Below are 15,650 nucleotides of genomic sequence, written 5' to 3'. Positions count from 1 at the left end.
CAGGACACACTAACCTACTTAGCTAATAAAACCCCCAAAAGATCATGTCTCGTAATTACTCGTCTTGTCTACAATTCTTTCTTACCATGTGTTTCTAACCCAGATGGTCAATACCAGGAAGGTAGGCAGAATTGGTCTACCTGCTAACCCATTCAATCGGAGGGTGCTTAGACAACAACAAGTAGATATGAATCCTTTGAATCCTCCACCGACTGGGACTGATCCAGTGGTTGCAGCTCAGATGCAGATGCTGCAACAGATGGCGAACACTATGACGGATATGCATGCACATATGCGGCAGGAACGTCAAGAGATGCGCCAGGAGAGACAAGAGACGAGGGAGGAGATGCGTCAAGAAAGAATGGTGCGACAGTAGCAATCACCATTGCCTCCTCCTCCACCACCAGTTCCACCCCAGGACAAGCACCGAGAGTTCATGAGCCACAAGCCACTGATGTTCGCCAGCACTCCAGATCCTTTACACGCTGATTGTTGGCTGAAGTCAATGGAGAAGATGTGAGAGCACCTAGAGGGGGGTGAATAGGTGATCCTGTAAAAACTTAAAACTTAAAGCCACAAAACTTGATTAAGTGTTAGCATAATGAAATCAAGTAGCTAAGGACCGAGCTCTTGTGAAACACAATAGTCACAGTGAGAACAAGCACAAGAGACACGATGGTTTATCCCGAGGTTCGGCCAAGTACAACACTTGCCTACTCCACGTTGTGGCGTCTCAATGGACGAGGGTTGCACTCAACCCCTTTCAAGTGATCCAAAGATCCACTTGAATACCACGGTGTTTCCTTTCTTTCACTATATCCCGTTTGCGAGGAATCTCCACAACTTGGAGCCTCTCGCCCTTACAAATGATGATCACAAAGAAGCACGGATGTAAGGGAGGGAAAAGCAACACACACACAAGTCTCAAAAGCAACAGCACAAACACGCACACTAGTCACAACTTGAGCTCTAAGTTCACACACGGAGTTCTCAACTCAAGAGGAGCTCAAATTGCTATCACAAAGAATCAAATGCGCTAGAATGAAGTCTTGGTGCTTAGAGATGATAAAAGAATGCTTGTGTATTTCCTCCATGCGCCTAGGGGTCCCTTTTATAGCCCCAAGGCAGCTAGGAGCCGTTGAGAGCAATCCAGGAAGGCAATTCTTGCCTTCTGTCGGGTGGCGCACCGGACAGGCACTGTTCAGTGTCCGGTGCAGATTGCTTTCCTAAATTGGCGCAGCCGACCGTTGAAGATTTGGAGCCGTTGGCACACCGGACAGTCCGGTGCCCCCATCAGACCGTTGGCTCGGCCACGCGTCACGCGCGGATTGCGCGGCCGACCGTTGGCTCACCGGACAGTCCGGTGAATTTTAGCCGTACGCCGCCGATGAATTCCCGAGAGTGGCCAGTTGACCAGACTCCAGCCTGGTGCACCGAACACTGTCCGGTGCACCCAGACTGCGCAGAGTCTTGACTGCTCCAGCCAAGTCTTTTTCCTTTTGTGTTTTCTCTGATTCTAGCACTTAGACAAATATGTTAGTACACAAAAACCAATGTACTAAGTCTAGAATCATACCTTATTGATGATTTGCACTTCATCCACCATTTTGCATAATTTATACTTAAACCATTTGTGTTGGGCACTTAATCACCAAAATACTTAGAAATGGCCCAACGGCACATTTCCCTTTCAATCTCCACCTTTTTGGTGATTTATGCCAACACAACAAAAAACAACTCATAGAAGTGCAACATCAATGCAAATGAGAACAAGTTTTGTTTTTGATTCAAATTTGGCATATTTGGATCATCCTTTTCCACCACTTGGTTTGTTTTTGCAAATCGACTTCAATTTCCTATCTCTAAGTCAAACACACTTGTTGAGGCATAAAGAGAGGTGTTCCAAGAGAAATTGATCAAAGATTCAAAAACTCCCCTTTTTCCCATAATCAAACATTCTCCCCACAAGAGACCAACTTTTGACAAAAAGAGACACTTAGAGTATTTTGACAAAACAAAAGCTCTAACTCTACTATTTTCAAAATTCTCAAGTGGTAGCTGATCCATTTGCTTGCTTTGGCCTTAATTTCTCCCCCTTTGGCATCAAGCACCAAAACGGGATCATTTTTGGCCTTTGAAACCCCATTGCCTCACCAAAATCTTCAAGTAAGAGTAAAAAGGCAATAAGATCATGGAGATGAACTTGGAATTAGTTAACCTCTCATCGGAGTGCAGTGGAAGTCTTTCACGGTCCAAGTCCACCTTTCCCTTTCAATCCACTTTTGAGACTAAACAAGTCAACTTAAACACAAGGTTAGTCTCAAAGTGTCAAGTTGTAGCATCCTCCCCCTCAATAAGTGCATCACTTGCAATTGGACTTGTGAGGTCCGGTGATCATGGGTACAACTTGAGCACCATAAATAAGCAACAAAATGCATAAAGGAACATGATCAAAGGCATAAACACATGTATGTTATAGATCAATCCAAGTTACGCGAATCTAAGACATTTAGCTCACTACGCAGCCTGCAAAAGGTCTTCTCATCTAAAGGCTTGGTAAAGATATCGGCTAGCTGGTTCTCGGTGCTAACATAAAACACTTCGATATCTCCCTTTTGCTGGTGGTCTCTCAAAAAGTGATGTCAGATGTCTATGTGCTTCGTGCGGCTGTGTTCAATAGGATTATCCGCCATGCGGATTGCACTCTCATTGTCACATAGGAGTGGGACTTTGCTCAGATTGTAGCCAAAGTCCCTGAGGGTTTGCCTCATCCAAAGTAGTTGCGCGCAACACTGTCCTACGGCAACATACTCGGCCTCAGCGGTGGATAGGGCAACAGAAGTTTGTTTCTTAGAACTCCAAGACACCAGGGACCTTCCTAAGAATTGGCACGTCCCTGATGTACTCTTCCTATCAACCTTGCATCCAGCATAATCGGAGTCTGAATATCCAATCAAGTCAAAGGTAGACCCCTTTGGATACCAGATCCCGAAGCAAGGCGTAGCAACTAAATATCTAAGTATTCGCTTAACGGCCACAAGGTGACACTCCCTTGGGTCAGATTGAAATCTAGCACACATGCATATGCTTAGCATAATATCCGGTCTACTAGCGCATAAGTAAAGCAAGGAACCTATCATAGACCGGTATGCCTTTTGATCAACGGACTTACCTCCTTTGTTGAGGTCGACATGTCCGTCGGTTCCCATTGGAGTCTTTACGGGCTTGGCGTCCTTCATCCCAAACCGCTTGATCAAATCTTGCGTGTACTTCGTTTGGGAGATGAAAGTGCCGTCCTTGAGTTGCTTCACTTGGAATCCAAGGAAGTAGTTCAACTCGCCCATCATCGACATCTCAAATTTTTGAGTCATCACCCTGCTAAACTCTTCACAAGACTTTTGGTTAGTAGAACCAAATATTATGTCATCGACATAAATTTGGCATACAAATAAGTCACCATCACAAGTCTTAGTGAATAAAGTTGGATCGGCTTTCCCAACCTTGAAAGCATTAGTAATTAGAAAGTCTCTAACGCATTCATACCATGCTCTTGGGGCTTGCTTAAGTCCATAGAGCGCCTTAGAGAGCTTACACACGTGGTCGGGGTACCGTTCATTCTCAAAGCCAGGGGGTTGCTCTACGTACACCTCCTCCTTGATTGGCCCATTGAGGAAAGCGCTCTTCACATCCATTTGGAACAACCTGAAAGAATGGTGAGCGGCATAGGCTAACAAAATGCGAATAGACTCTAGCCTAGCCACAGGAGCAAAAGTCTCCTCAAAGTCCAAACCTGCGACTTGGGCATAACCTTTTGCCACAAGTCTAGCCTTGTTCCTTGTCACCACTCCGTGCTCGTCTTGTTTGTTGCAGAACACCCACTTGGTTCCCACAACGTTTTGCTTGGGACGTGGCACCAGTGTCCAAACTTCATTTCGCTTGAAGTTATTAAGCTCTTCCTGCATGGCCAACACCCAGTCCGGATCTAGCAAGGCCTCTTCTACCCTAAAAGGCTCAATAGAAGAGACAAAAGAGTAATGCTCACAAAAATTAGCTAATCTAAAGCGAGTAGTTACTCCCTTGCTTATATCATCCAATATCTGGTCGACGGGATGATTCCTTTGAATTGTCGCTCGGACTTGAGTTGGAGGGGCTTGAGGTGCTTCTTCCTCCATAACATCATTATCTTGTGCTCCCCCTTGATCACACGCCTCCTCTTGATGAACCTGTTCATCAGTTTGAGTTGGGGGATGCACCATTGTTGAGGAAAAAGGTTGATCTTGCTCCTTTTGTTCCTGTGGTCGCACATCTCCAATCGCCATGGTGCGTATTGCAGCCGTTGGAACATCTTCTTCATCTACATCATCAATATCAACTTGCTCTCTTGGAGAGCCATTAGTCTCATCAAATACAACGTCGCTAGAGACTTCAACCAAACCTGATGATTTGTTGAAGACTCTATACACATTTGTATTTGAGTCATAACCTAACAAAAACCCTTCTACAGCTTTGGGAGCAAATTTGGAATTCCTACCTTTCTTCACTAGAATGTAGCATTTACTCCCAAATACACGAAAATACGAAACGTTGGGTTTGTTACCGGTTAGAAGTTCGTACGACGTCTTCTTGAGGAGGCGATGAAGGTAGACCCGATTTATGGCGTGGCAAGCCGTGTTCATGGCTTCCGACCAAAACCGCTCGGGCGTCTTGAACTCTCCAAGCATCGTCCTTGCCATGTCTATGAGCGTCCTGTTCTTCCTCTCTACCACACCATTTTGCTGTGGTGTGTAGGGAGCGGAGAACTCGTGCTTGATTCCTTTCTCCTCAAGGTACTCCTCTACTTGAAGGTTCTTGAACTCGGACCCGTTGTCGCTCCTTATCTTCTTCACCTTGAGCTCAAATTCATTTTGAGCTCTCCTTAGGAAGCGCTTGAGGGTCCCTTGGGTCTCAGATTTATCCTGCAAAAAGAATACCCAAGTGAAGCGGGAAAAATCATCAACAATAACAAGACCATACTTACTTCCCCCTATGCTGAGATAGGCGACGGGTCCGAAGAGGTCCATATGAAGTAGCTTCAAAGGTCTTGATGTGGTCATCACATTTTTGCTATGATGAGTACTTCCCACCTGTTTACCTGCTTGACAAGCTGCACAAGGTCTATCTTTTTCGAAAGATACATTTGTTAGACCTAACACATGTTCCCCCTTTAGAAGCTTATGAAGGTTCTTTATCCCAACATGTGCTAGACGGCGATGCCACAGCCAGCCCATGCTAGTCTTAGCAATTAAGCATGCATCTAGACCGGCCTCTTCCTTCGAAAAATCAACTAAATAAAGTTTGTCGTCTAGTACACCCTTAAAAGCTAATGAACCATCACACCTTCTAAAGACGGACACATCTACATTGGTAAATAAATAATTGTAACCCGTATTACAAAGTTGACTAACGGACAACAAGTTATACCCGAGCGATTCAACTAGAAACACATTAGAGATGGAATGCTTGGATGAAATAGCTATTTTTCCTAGTCCTTTAACCTTGCCTTGATTCCCGTCACCGAATATGATTGAATCTTGGGAATCTTTGTTCTTGACGTAGGAGGTGAACATCTTCTTCTCCCCCGTCATGTGGTTTGTGCATCCGCTATCGATAATCCAGCTTGAGCCCCCGGATGCATAAACCTGCAAGGCAAATTAGGCTTGGGTTTTAGGTACCCAACTCTTGTTGGGTCCTACAAGGTTAGTAACAATAGCCTTAGGGACCCAAATGCAAGTTTTTTCTCCCTTGCATTTTGCCCCTAATTTCCTAGCAACCACTTTCTTATTTTTACATGTGAGTACAAAATCAGTGTTGCAGGCATGTATAACAGTAGCATTTTCATTATGCATTTTCCTAGGCACATGAACAACATTTCTCCTAGGCATATGATGAATAATATTTTTCCTTGGCAAATCTCTACCATGCACAAAGGAAGAACTTGAAGCAATCATGGCATGTGAATCATAAGCATCACAACTCCTATAAGCATTTCTAGAAAATTTTCTATCATAAATAAATGCGTGATTCTTTTGACTACTATTAGCCATAGGAGCCTTCCCTTTTTCCTTGTTGAAAATGGGAGCTCTTTGGCTTGTTAAGTTCTTGGCTTCCCTCTTGAAGCCAAGCCCATCCTTAATTGAGGGGTGTCTACCAATGGTGTAGGCATCCCTTGCAAATTTTAGTTTATCAAAATTACTCTTGCTAGTCTTAAGTTGAGCATTAAGACTAGCCACTTCATTATTTAATTTAGAAATGGAAATTAAGTGTTCACTACAGGCATCAACATTGAAATCCTTACACCTATTGCAAATCACAACATGTTCTACACAGGAGATTGATTTATTAGCTATTTCTAACTTAGTATTTAAGTCATCATTGATACTCTTTAGACTAGAAATAGACTCATGACAAGTAGATAATTCACATGAAAGCATTTCATTTCTTTTAACTTCTAAAGCAAGAGACTTTTGCACACTTACAAAATTATCATGCTCTTCATATAAAAGATCCTCTTGCTTTTCTAGCAATCTATTCTTCTCATTCAACGCATCAATTAATTCATTGATCTTATCAATTTTAGTTCTATCTAAGCCTTTGAATAAACTTGCGTAGTCTACTTCATCATCACTAGATTCATCATCACTTGAAGAAGCATATGAACTAGTATTTCGAGTGCTTACCTTCTTCTCCTTTGTCATGAGGCAGGTGTGATGCTCGTTGGGGAAGAGAGACAATTTGTTGAAGGCTGTGGCGGCGAGTCCTTCGTCGTCGGAGTCGGACGAGGAACAATCCGAGTCCCATTCTTTTCCAAGGTGTGCCTCGCCCTTAGCCTTCTTGTAAACCTTCTTGTTCTCTCTCTTCCCATTCTTTCCTTGTTCCTGGTCACTATCATTTTTGGGACAGTTAGCAATAAAGTGACCAATCTTACCACACTTGAAGCAGGAGCGCTTTCCCTTTGTCTTGCTCTTGTTGGGATGCTCCTTGCGACCTTTGAGCGCCGTCTTGAAGCGTTTGATGATGAGGGCCATTTCATCCTCATTCAGCCCGGCTGCCTCAACTTGCGCCACCTTGCTAGGTAGCGTCTCCCTGCTACTTGTTGCTTTGAGAGCAACCTTTTGAGGCTCGTAGATGGGCATTGGGCCATTCAACGCCTCATCAACATATCTTGCCTCCTTGATCATCATTCGCCCGCTTACAAACTTTCTGAGTATTTCCTCGGGCGTCATCTTGGTGTACCTAGGATTTTCACGAATAGAGTTTACAAGATGAGGATCAAGGACAGTGAAGGACCTTAGCATAAGTCGGACGACGTCGTGGTCCGTCCATCTCGTGCTTCCATAGCTCCTGATTTTGTTGACCAGAGTCTTGAGCCTTTTGTATGTTTGGGTTGGCTCCTCCCCCTTGATCATTGCGAACCTTCCTAGTTCGCCTTACACCAATTCCATCTTGGTGATCATGGTGGCATCATTCCCCTCATGCGAGATCTTGAGGGTGTCCCAAATTTGCTTGGCGTTATCCAAGCCGCTCACCTTATTGTACTCTTCCCTGCACAAGGATGCCAATAGAACAGTGGTATCTTGTGCATTTTTGTAAATTTGTTCATTGATAAACATGGAATTATCTGTACTATCAAATTGCATTCCATTTTCTACTATCTCCCATATACTTGGATGAAGAGAAAACAAGTGGCTACGCATTTTGTGACTCCAAAATCCGTAGTCCTCTCCATCAAAGTGAGGAGGTTTACCAAGAGGAATGGAAAGCAAATGAGTATTTGAATTATGCGGAATATGATAATAATCAAAAGAAAAGTTTGAGTTGACCGTTTTCTTTTTCTCGTCGTCGTCATCTCTTTGGGAAGAAGAGGACTCGTCACTGTCATAGTAGACTATCTTCTTGATGCGCCTCTTCTTCTTTCCATCCTACTTCTTATGGCTTGAGCCCGAGTCAGTGGGTTTGTCGTCTTTTGCCTCATTAAGGAAGGACTCCTCCTTGTCGTCGATCACCATCCCCTTTCCCTTAGGATCCATCTCTTCGGGCGATTAGTCCCTTTCTTGAAGAGAATGGCTCTGATACCAATTGAGAGCACCTAGAGGGGGGTGAATAGGTGATCCTGTAAAAACTTAAAACTTAAAGCCACAAAACTTGATTAAGTGTTAGCACAATGAAATCAAGTAGCTAAGGACCGAGCTCTTATGAAACACAATAGTCACAGTGAGAACAAGCACAAGAGACACGATGGTTTATCCTGTGGTTCGGCCAAGTACAACACTTGCCTACTCCACGTTGTGGCGTCCCAATGGACGAGGGTTGCACTCAACCCCTTTCAAGTGATCCAAAGATCCACTTGAATACCACGGTGTTTCCTTTCTTTCACTATATCTCGTTTGCGAGGAATCTCCGCAACTTGGAGCCTCTCGCCCTTACAAATGATGATCACAAAGAAGCATAGATGTAAGGGAGGGAAAAGCAACACATATACAAGTCTCAAAAGCAACAGCACAAACACGCACACTAGTCACAACTTGAGCTCTAAGTTCACACACGGAGTTCTCAACTCAAGAGGAGCTCAAATTGCTATCACAAAGAATCAAATGCGCTAGAATGAAGTCTTGGTGCTTAGAGATGATCAAAGAATGCTTGTGTATTTCCTCCATGCGCCTAGGGGTCCCTTTTATAGCCCTAAGGCAGCTAGGAGCCATTGAGAGCAATCCAGGAAGGCAATTCTTGCCTTCTGTCGGGTGGCGCACCGGACAGTCCGGTGTGCCACCGGACAGGCACTGTTCAGTGTCCGGTGCAGATTGCTTTCCTAAATTGGCGCAGCCGACCATTGAAGATTTGGAGCCGTTGGCGCACCGGACAGTCCGGTGCCCCCATCAGACCATTGGCTCGACCACGCGACACGCGCGGATTGCGCGGCCGACCGTTGGCTCACCGGACAGTCCGGTGCACCACCGAACAGTCCGGTGAATTTTAGCCGTACGCCACCGACGAATTCCCGAGAGTGGCCAGTTGACCAGACTCCAGCCTAGCGCACTGGTGCACCACCGGACAGTCCGGTGCACCCAGACTGCGCAGAGTCTTGGCTGCTCCAGCCAAGTCTTTTTCCTTTTGTGTTTTCTCTGATTCTAGCACTTAGACAAATATGTTAGTACACAAAAACCAATGTACTAAGTCTAGAATCATACCTTATTGATGATTTGCACTTCATCCACCATTTTGCATAATTTATACTTAAACCATTTGTGTTGGGCACTTAATCACCAAAATACTTAGAAATGGCCCAAGGGCACATTTCCCTTTCAAGATGCTGAATATTGTTTAGTGCTTTGACCGGGAGAAGGTGCTCTATGCTTCTGGTCGTCTTACTGGTCCTGCTGCTGATTGGTGGGATTCTTACACCGCTGCCCATGATGCTGCTGATACTATTACCTGGGCAGAGTTCACTACACAGTTCAGAAACTACCACATTCCTGCTGGACTGATGAAGATAAAGAAGATGGAATTTCTATCACTGAATCAGGGGAGCATGTCAGTCAGCGAGTATCACGATGGATTTATTCAACTATCAATATATGCACCAGATGAAGTGGTTGATGATGAGAGGAAGAAGGAACACTTTATAGAGGGACTTAATGGACCACTGTAGTATGCACTGGTGGCTCATACCTTTCCGTCGTTCCAGAGGCTTCTTGACAAGGCTCTAGCTATTGAACACAAGCGTGTTCAGCTGGGGGATATGAAGAGGAAGGCGATCACCTAGGGTCAGGGGAGCAGTAGCATTCGTCCTCGCTATGTTCCACCCCAGGGTACACCTTCTCGTATTGGAAGAGGTCAGTGCCCAACTTAGTTTGCACCACAGGGGACTCCACAGACTCCATAGACTCATTAGGCTGCCCCCACTAGCACCCCGTCGAGATTCACAAGACAGAGTGCAGGCACCACATGCTACAAGTGTGGTCAAGTTGGGCATTATGCTAATGTTTGTCCACAGAGGATTGTGAGTACCCCGTTCAAAACAAGCAGCAAACTCTAGGTTCTGGGAAGGGATTTAGCATTGCCAGGGTTAATCAAGTCAGTACTGATGCTATCGCTGACGGAGCTGACATCATCATTGGTATGTTTTATATTAATTCAATTCCTGCAGCAATACTATTTGATTCTGGTGCTACACATTCATTTATTTCTGCTCGATATGACAACACAAATGAGTTACCACTACAAAATATGCAAAAGCCACTGATAGTAATTACCCCTAAAGGCTTGTTGAAGCAAATTATATGACCAATAGATTAACCTTGACAATTATGGGAAGAGAATTCTGGGCTACCCCTATAGTATTAGAAGAAAGCAGTATAGACCTGATCCTTGGTATGTCATGGTTAAGGAAGGCCAAAACAGTTATACATTGTGCTAGGGGAACTGTAGAACTCACCAACTCTAAAGGAGAAAGATTCGAAATTGAGATTACCATAACTGCCTCTACCAGACCCGCCGTATTTCTAGTAGATGGGAAGTTTGAGGCAGCAACATTCGTGTGGTTAGAGATTTCCCCGATGTCTTTCCAGAGAAGTTATCCGGGATGCCACCAGATAGGGAAGTTGAATTTGTTATTGATCTCTTACCTGAAACTGCCCCTATTTCAAAATGGCCATACATGATGTCAGTAGAAGAACTAAAAGAACTTAAGAAGCAACTAACAGAATTACAGGAGGCGGGGTACATTCGCCCGAGTTCCTCACCTTGGGGAGCACCAGTTCTGTTTATACAGAAGAAGGATGGTTCACAAAGGATGTGCGTGGATTATAGATCACTTAATGATGTTACAGCTAAGAACAAGTATCCTTTACCCTGCATTGAAGATTTGTTTGATCAGATGAGAGGTGCTAGAGTATTCTCTAAGATTGATCTTCGGCCGGGTTATCATCAAATGAAGATTAGGCCTTCTGATATTCCCAAGACAACTTTCTCAACCTGATATGGTCTATATGAATTCACAATCATGTCGTTTAGTTTAACTAATGCACTAGCCTACTTCATGAATCTGATGAATAAGGTGCTCGTGGAGTATCTTGATAGCTTCGTCATGATATTCATCGATGATATTCTTATTTATTCCAAGAATGATAGTGATCATGAGGAACATCTGTGGATGGTGCTACAGAAGCTACGAGATAATCAACTCTATGGCAAGTTCAGCAAGTGCGAGTTTTGGCTTGATGAAATATCATTCATTAGGCACATCATCTCCAAGGGTGGAATCTCAGCGGATTTGGCTAAAGTGACAACGATAGTAAGTTGGAAGATATCAAGTTCAGTCACGGAGGTTCGGAGTTTCTTAGGACTTGCAGGCTACTACTGGCGATTTATTGAAGGGTTCTCCAAGATAGCGAAACCTATGACCTCATTATTGGAGAAAGGGAAAGAGTTTAAGTGGACTCATGAATGCCAAGAGAGTTTCAATCAACTGAGGTTTAAATTGATGTCAGCCCCAGTGTTGATTATGCCAGATCTATAGAAGGGTTTTGATATATATTGTGATGCAAGCCGCTAGGGTTTGGGAGGTGTTCTTATACAAGAAGGACATGTTATCGCCTACACGCCTCGCTAGTTGCGGAAACATGAGTTGAACTACCCCACTCATGACTTAGAACTAGAAGGCATAGTGCATGCGCTCAAGATATGGAGACATTATATAATGGGGACTAAGTGCCAAGTCTACATTGATCACAAGAGCTTAAAGTATATCTTCACTCAGAAGGATCTTAACCTTAGGCAACGCCGTTGGTTGGAGCTCATTAAAGACTATGACATGGAGATTCATTACCATCCGGGCAAGGCGAATTTTTTTGCGGATGCCTTGAGTCAGAAGGAGCATGTCCATGCAGCTATTGTTGCCCAGTTGCCCAATGAGCTAGTGGAAGATTTTAGAAGACTTAACCTGGGAATAGTTGCACACACTGAAGGGATAACTATTGAAGTGGAACCTACCTTGGAGCAGGAAATACGCAAGGGTCAGATTGGTGATGCTAAAATCCAAGAGATCCAAGATCTGATTACTGAAGGTAGAGGTCCAGAATTTACGGAGGATGAGCAAGGCACAATATGGTTCAAGAACCGGATATGTGTTCCTGATATTAATAGCCTCTGTGAGACTATATTTAAGGAAGCCCATGACTCTGATTACTCTATTCATCATGGTAGCACTAAGATGTATCAGGATCTGAAGCAAAAGCACTGGTGGTATGGGCTGAAAAGAGATGTAGCTGCACACGTGGTTGTGTGTGATATATGTCAAAGAGTCAAAGTGGAACACCAAAGACCAGCTGGACTCCTACACCCATTAAAGGTACCCGAATGGAAGTGGGAAGAAATTGGTATGGATTTCATTACCAGGTTGTCTCGCACCTCAAAGGGTTATGATTCGATATGGGTGATTGTGGATAGGCTGACCAAAGTGGCTCACTTCATTCTGGTCAAGGTTACTTATAAAGGTTCTCAGTTGGCAGAGTTATATATGGCTCGGATTGTGTGTTTACACGGTGTACCGAAGAAGATCGTTTCTGATAGAGGATCACAATTTACCTCAAGATTTTGGAAAAGCTTTCATGAGAACATGGATACTAAGTTGAGTTTTAGTTCGGCCTATCATCCTCAAATTGATGGCCAAACTGAGAGAACTAACCAAGTACTGGAGGATATGTTGAGAGCTTGTGCCCTTAAACATGGAGGCAGTTGGGACAAGAGTCTACCATATGTTGAGTTCTCTTATAATAATAGTTACCAGGCCAGTCTGAAGATGTCACCATTCGAATCTTTATATGGCAGAAAGTGCAGGACTCCTCTATATTGGGATCAGACTGGAGAAAGGCAGTTCTTGGGCCTGAGGTTATTCAAGAGGCAGAAGAACAAGTCTGTATAATCCGGGAGAACTTGCGGGTAGCACAGACCACTAGAGTTTGAGGAGGGTGATCACGTGTACCTAAAGGTGTCACCAATTCGTGGAATGAGGAGTTCAAAGTCAAAGGTAAATTATCCCCTCGCTTTATTGGACCCTTCAGAATCTTTAGGCGAGTTGGGGATATGGCCTACCAGCTCGAGCTACCTGATCATCTATCTGATGTGCATGATGTATTCCACGTGTCTCAACTCAAGAACTGTCTCTGCATTCCTGAGGAACAGCTACCAATGGAAGAACTCAGTGTTCAAGGCGATCTAACTTACACTGAGTATCCTATCAAGATTATTGACACACTGACTCGAGTTACCAGGAATACAGTTATAAAGATGTGCAAAGTGTAATGGAGTCACCATGGTGAAGATGAGTCTACTTGGGAAAGAGAAGAACTTTGAATAGAATTTCTCCACCTCTTCCCTAGTCCTACCTAATCTCGAGGACGAGATTCTTTTTAAGGGGGGTAGGATTTGTAATACCCAAACTTGTAAACTATTTTAAAGGAAATAATTCCCTTATGTGATATGCCTCTATTTCTTAAAACATGTGAACAACCATCTCTAAAATGATTAATTAGCTAATAACCTATAAAATAAACCATACATCATGTTGGAGTTTTGGTTGCTTATGCATTTAATAATACTAATAATATTAATAAGGGCACATTAATGATGAGAATTAGGGATCTAATCAAAATTCAATTATAGGATTTGGAAATAAACTTAAAGAGTAAAGAGAATTGAAAATGGAAAGAGAGAAGGCTGAGAGCCGCCGCCGTGGATTGCCGCCAGTAGCGCAACTCGAGCCCTAATCTGGTCACCCGAGGCTTGGGCCGCTCATGAAGAAGTCGTGCGTGGGTGCAATCGGAAAATAGTGAATGGGAGCCGTGGGAATTCCTCGCCGGAATTCGTCGTCCGCCGCACCGCGTGGTCGGTCGATTCAGACGACCGAATAATTGGTATGTAACCTCAGACTATGTTCGCTACCTGCTTCTCGTTGCGTAGTAGCTAGCGCGGTGAGGAAACATGCGCCGGGGGTGAGAATCGGGCGCTCGCCGGCGATGGCGCGGCGTGGATTGGGCGGCACCGCCGCATCTGTGCTTGGGATGGGGAAGCCCCCACTGAGGCGTTGATCTGGAAACAGACGGTCTAGGTTAGATCGAGCATACCACTTCAGGAGATCTCGCCTTGACCGTCGATCAGCGATCGTGTGTGCGAGAGTTGATCGCGGCCTTTTAAAATCCAGAGCGTAGATATGGTATGGGGCGGCTTACGATGGCGCTGAATCTTGGCCGCAAGATTAGGATAGGATGGGCCTGGCTTCGTACCGATTCATAAAACCCCCAATCTAATCGTGGCCGTTCACTCATGATCTGGCGGCCAGGATTATCGCGTACCCCTTCGGTGGACGGTTTCACGTATTAACCCCTCGGTTTTTAGTAAATCAACCCACATTACACCTCGGGATAACCTGAGTCTTAGACTTTTTGCGTGATAGCCCCTGGGCACTCTGTTTATTATGCGCGCAGACCAGGGTATTGGTAAATCAAAGAAAAAGAATTATAAAGTGATTTTTAGTATAAAAATAATTATAGAACTTATATAAATCATAGAAAATTCATATTAAATCCTTTTTAGTCCATTCCAGTTCCTATAATTTTGTATTAATATTGTTTATCACTCAGTAACATTGTTTTAGCATGAAACCCATATTAAATTTGATCACTTAATTAATCTTATACCAAACACATAAAACCTTTGGAAATTCATAACTCGAAATCCGTAACTCCGAATTTAGTGATTCTTTTCCTATGATCACGTTAAGATGCATAGATTATTATGTATTTTGTATACATATTTGGTGTGATGTTAATTTCTCCCTTATACCATGCTTTTGTGTATTGTGGCGAGTAGAATAGCAAGTGGCCGAGGATCTGGGTCTTCAGCAGGTATAAGTTGCTGAGCAGGAGCACGTTGAAGGCAAGTTGTGCCCTTGACAACTTTTATTTACCCAATAATGTTCTTTATAATCATTTTATCACGCACATGCTTAATTTTGATGGGACCTAATAGGTCACCCTAGTTTGGTCATCTTTACACCTTGTTTACCCCTGAACTATTTAGGTAGTTTTTGCTCTTCCTCTATTTGGTTTTGGGATTGATATTATATTATGATTATGTTCCAAATATACTATTGTTTTACTTATTGTTCATGACAAGATTATTATATTAATTGAAACATCGAGCTTAACTTGAGAAACACGTGCCACCATAAGGGTGGAATGAGACGCTCTTGGCTGACTAATTAGGAAAGCTAGTGGAAGACTAACTTACCCGAAAGGGGCAAGGGCAGTAGGGGAGTAGGCGTGTAAGGAGGTTCTCGGGTTGATTTTGCTGCGATGACAGTCAGACGAGGGATTCCTATATTGCCCTTTCTAGAAACTATAGCGGGTTTTGGGAAGCTAGTGGAACTTTGTAAAGGCCTCGTAGTGGATCCCTAGCCATTCACCTCGACAGTGTATAAGGGCCTTACAAATCCTGGCGAGATGGGATACACGATTTGTGGGTACAGGGTACAACCTTTGCAAAGTGTAAAACTGGTATACTAGACGTGTTCGCGGTCATGAGCAGCTCAGGACTCTCGCATGATAAATTTATGG

The sequence above is a fragment of the Zea mays genome, chromosome 3, assembly GCF_902167145.1.
Source record: "Zea mays cultivar B73 chromosome 3, Zm-B73-REFERENCE-NAM-5.0, whole genome shotgun sequence".
NCBI classification, from domain to species: domain Eukaryota; kingdom Viridiplantae; phylum Streptophyta; class Magnoliopsida; order Poales; family Poaceae; genus Zea; species Zea mays.
The sequence above is the reverse complement of the archived record's forward strand: the minus strand, read 5'-3'. Positions refer to the sequence as shown.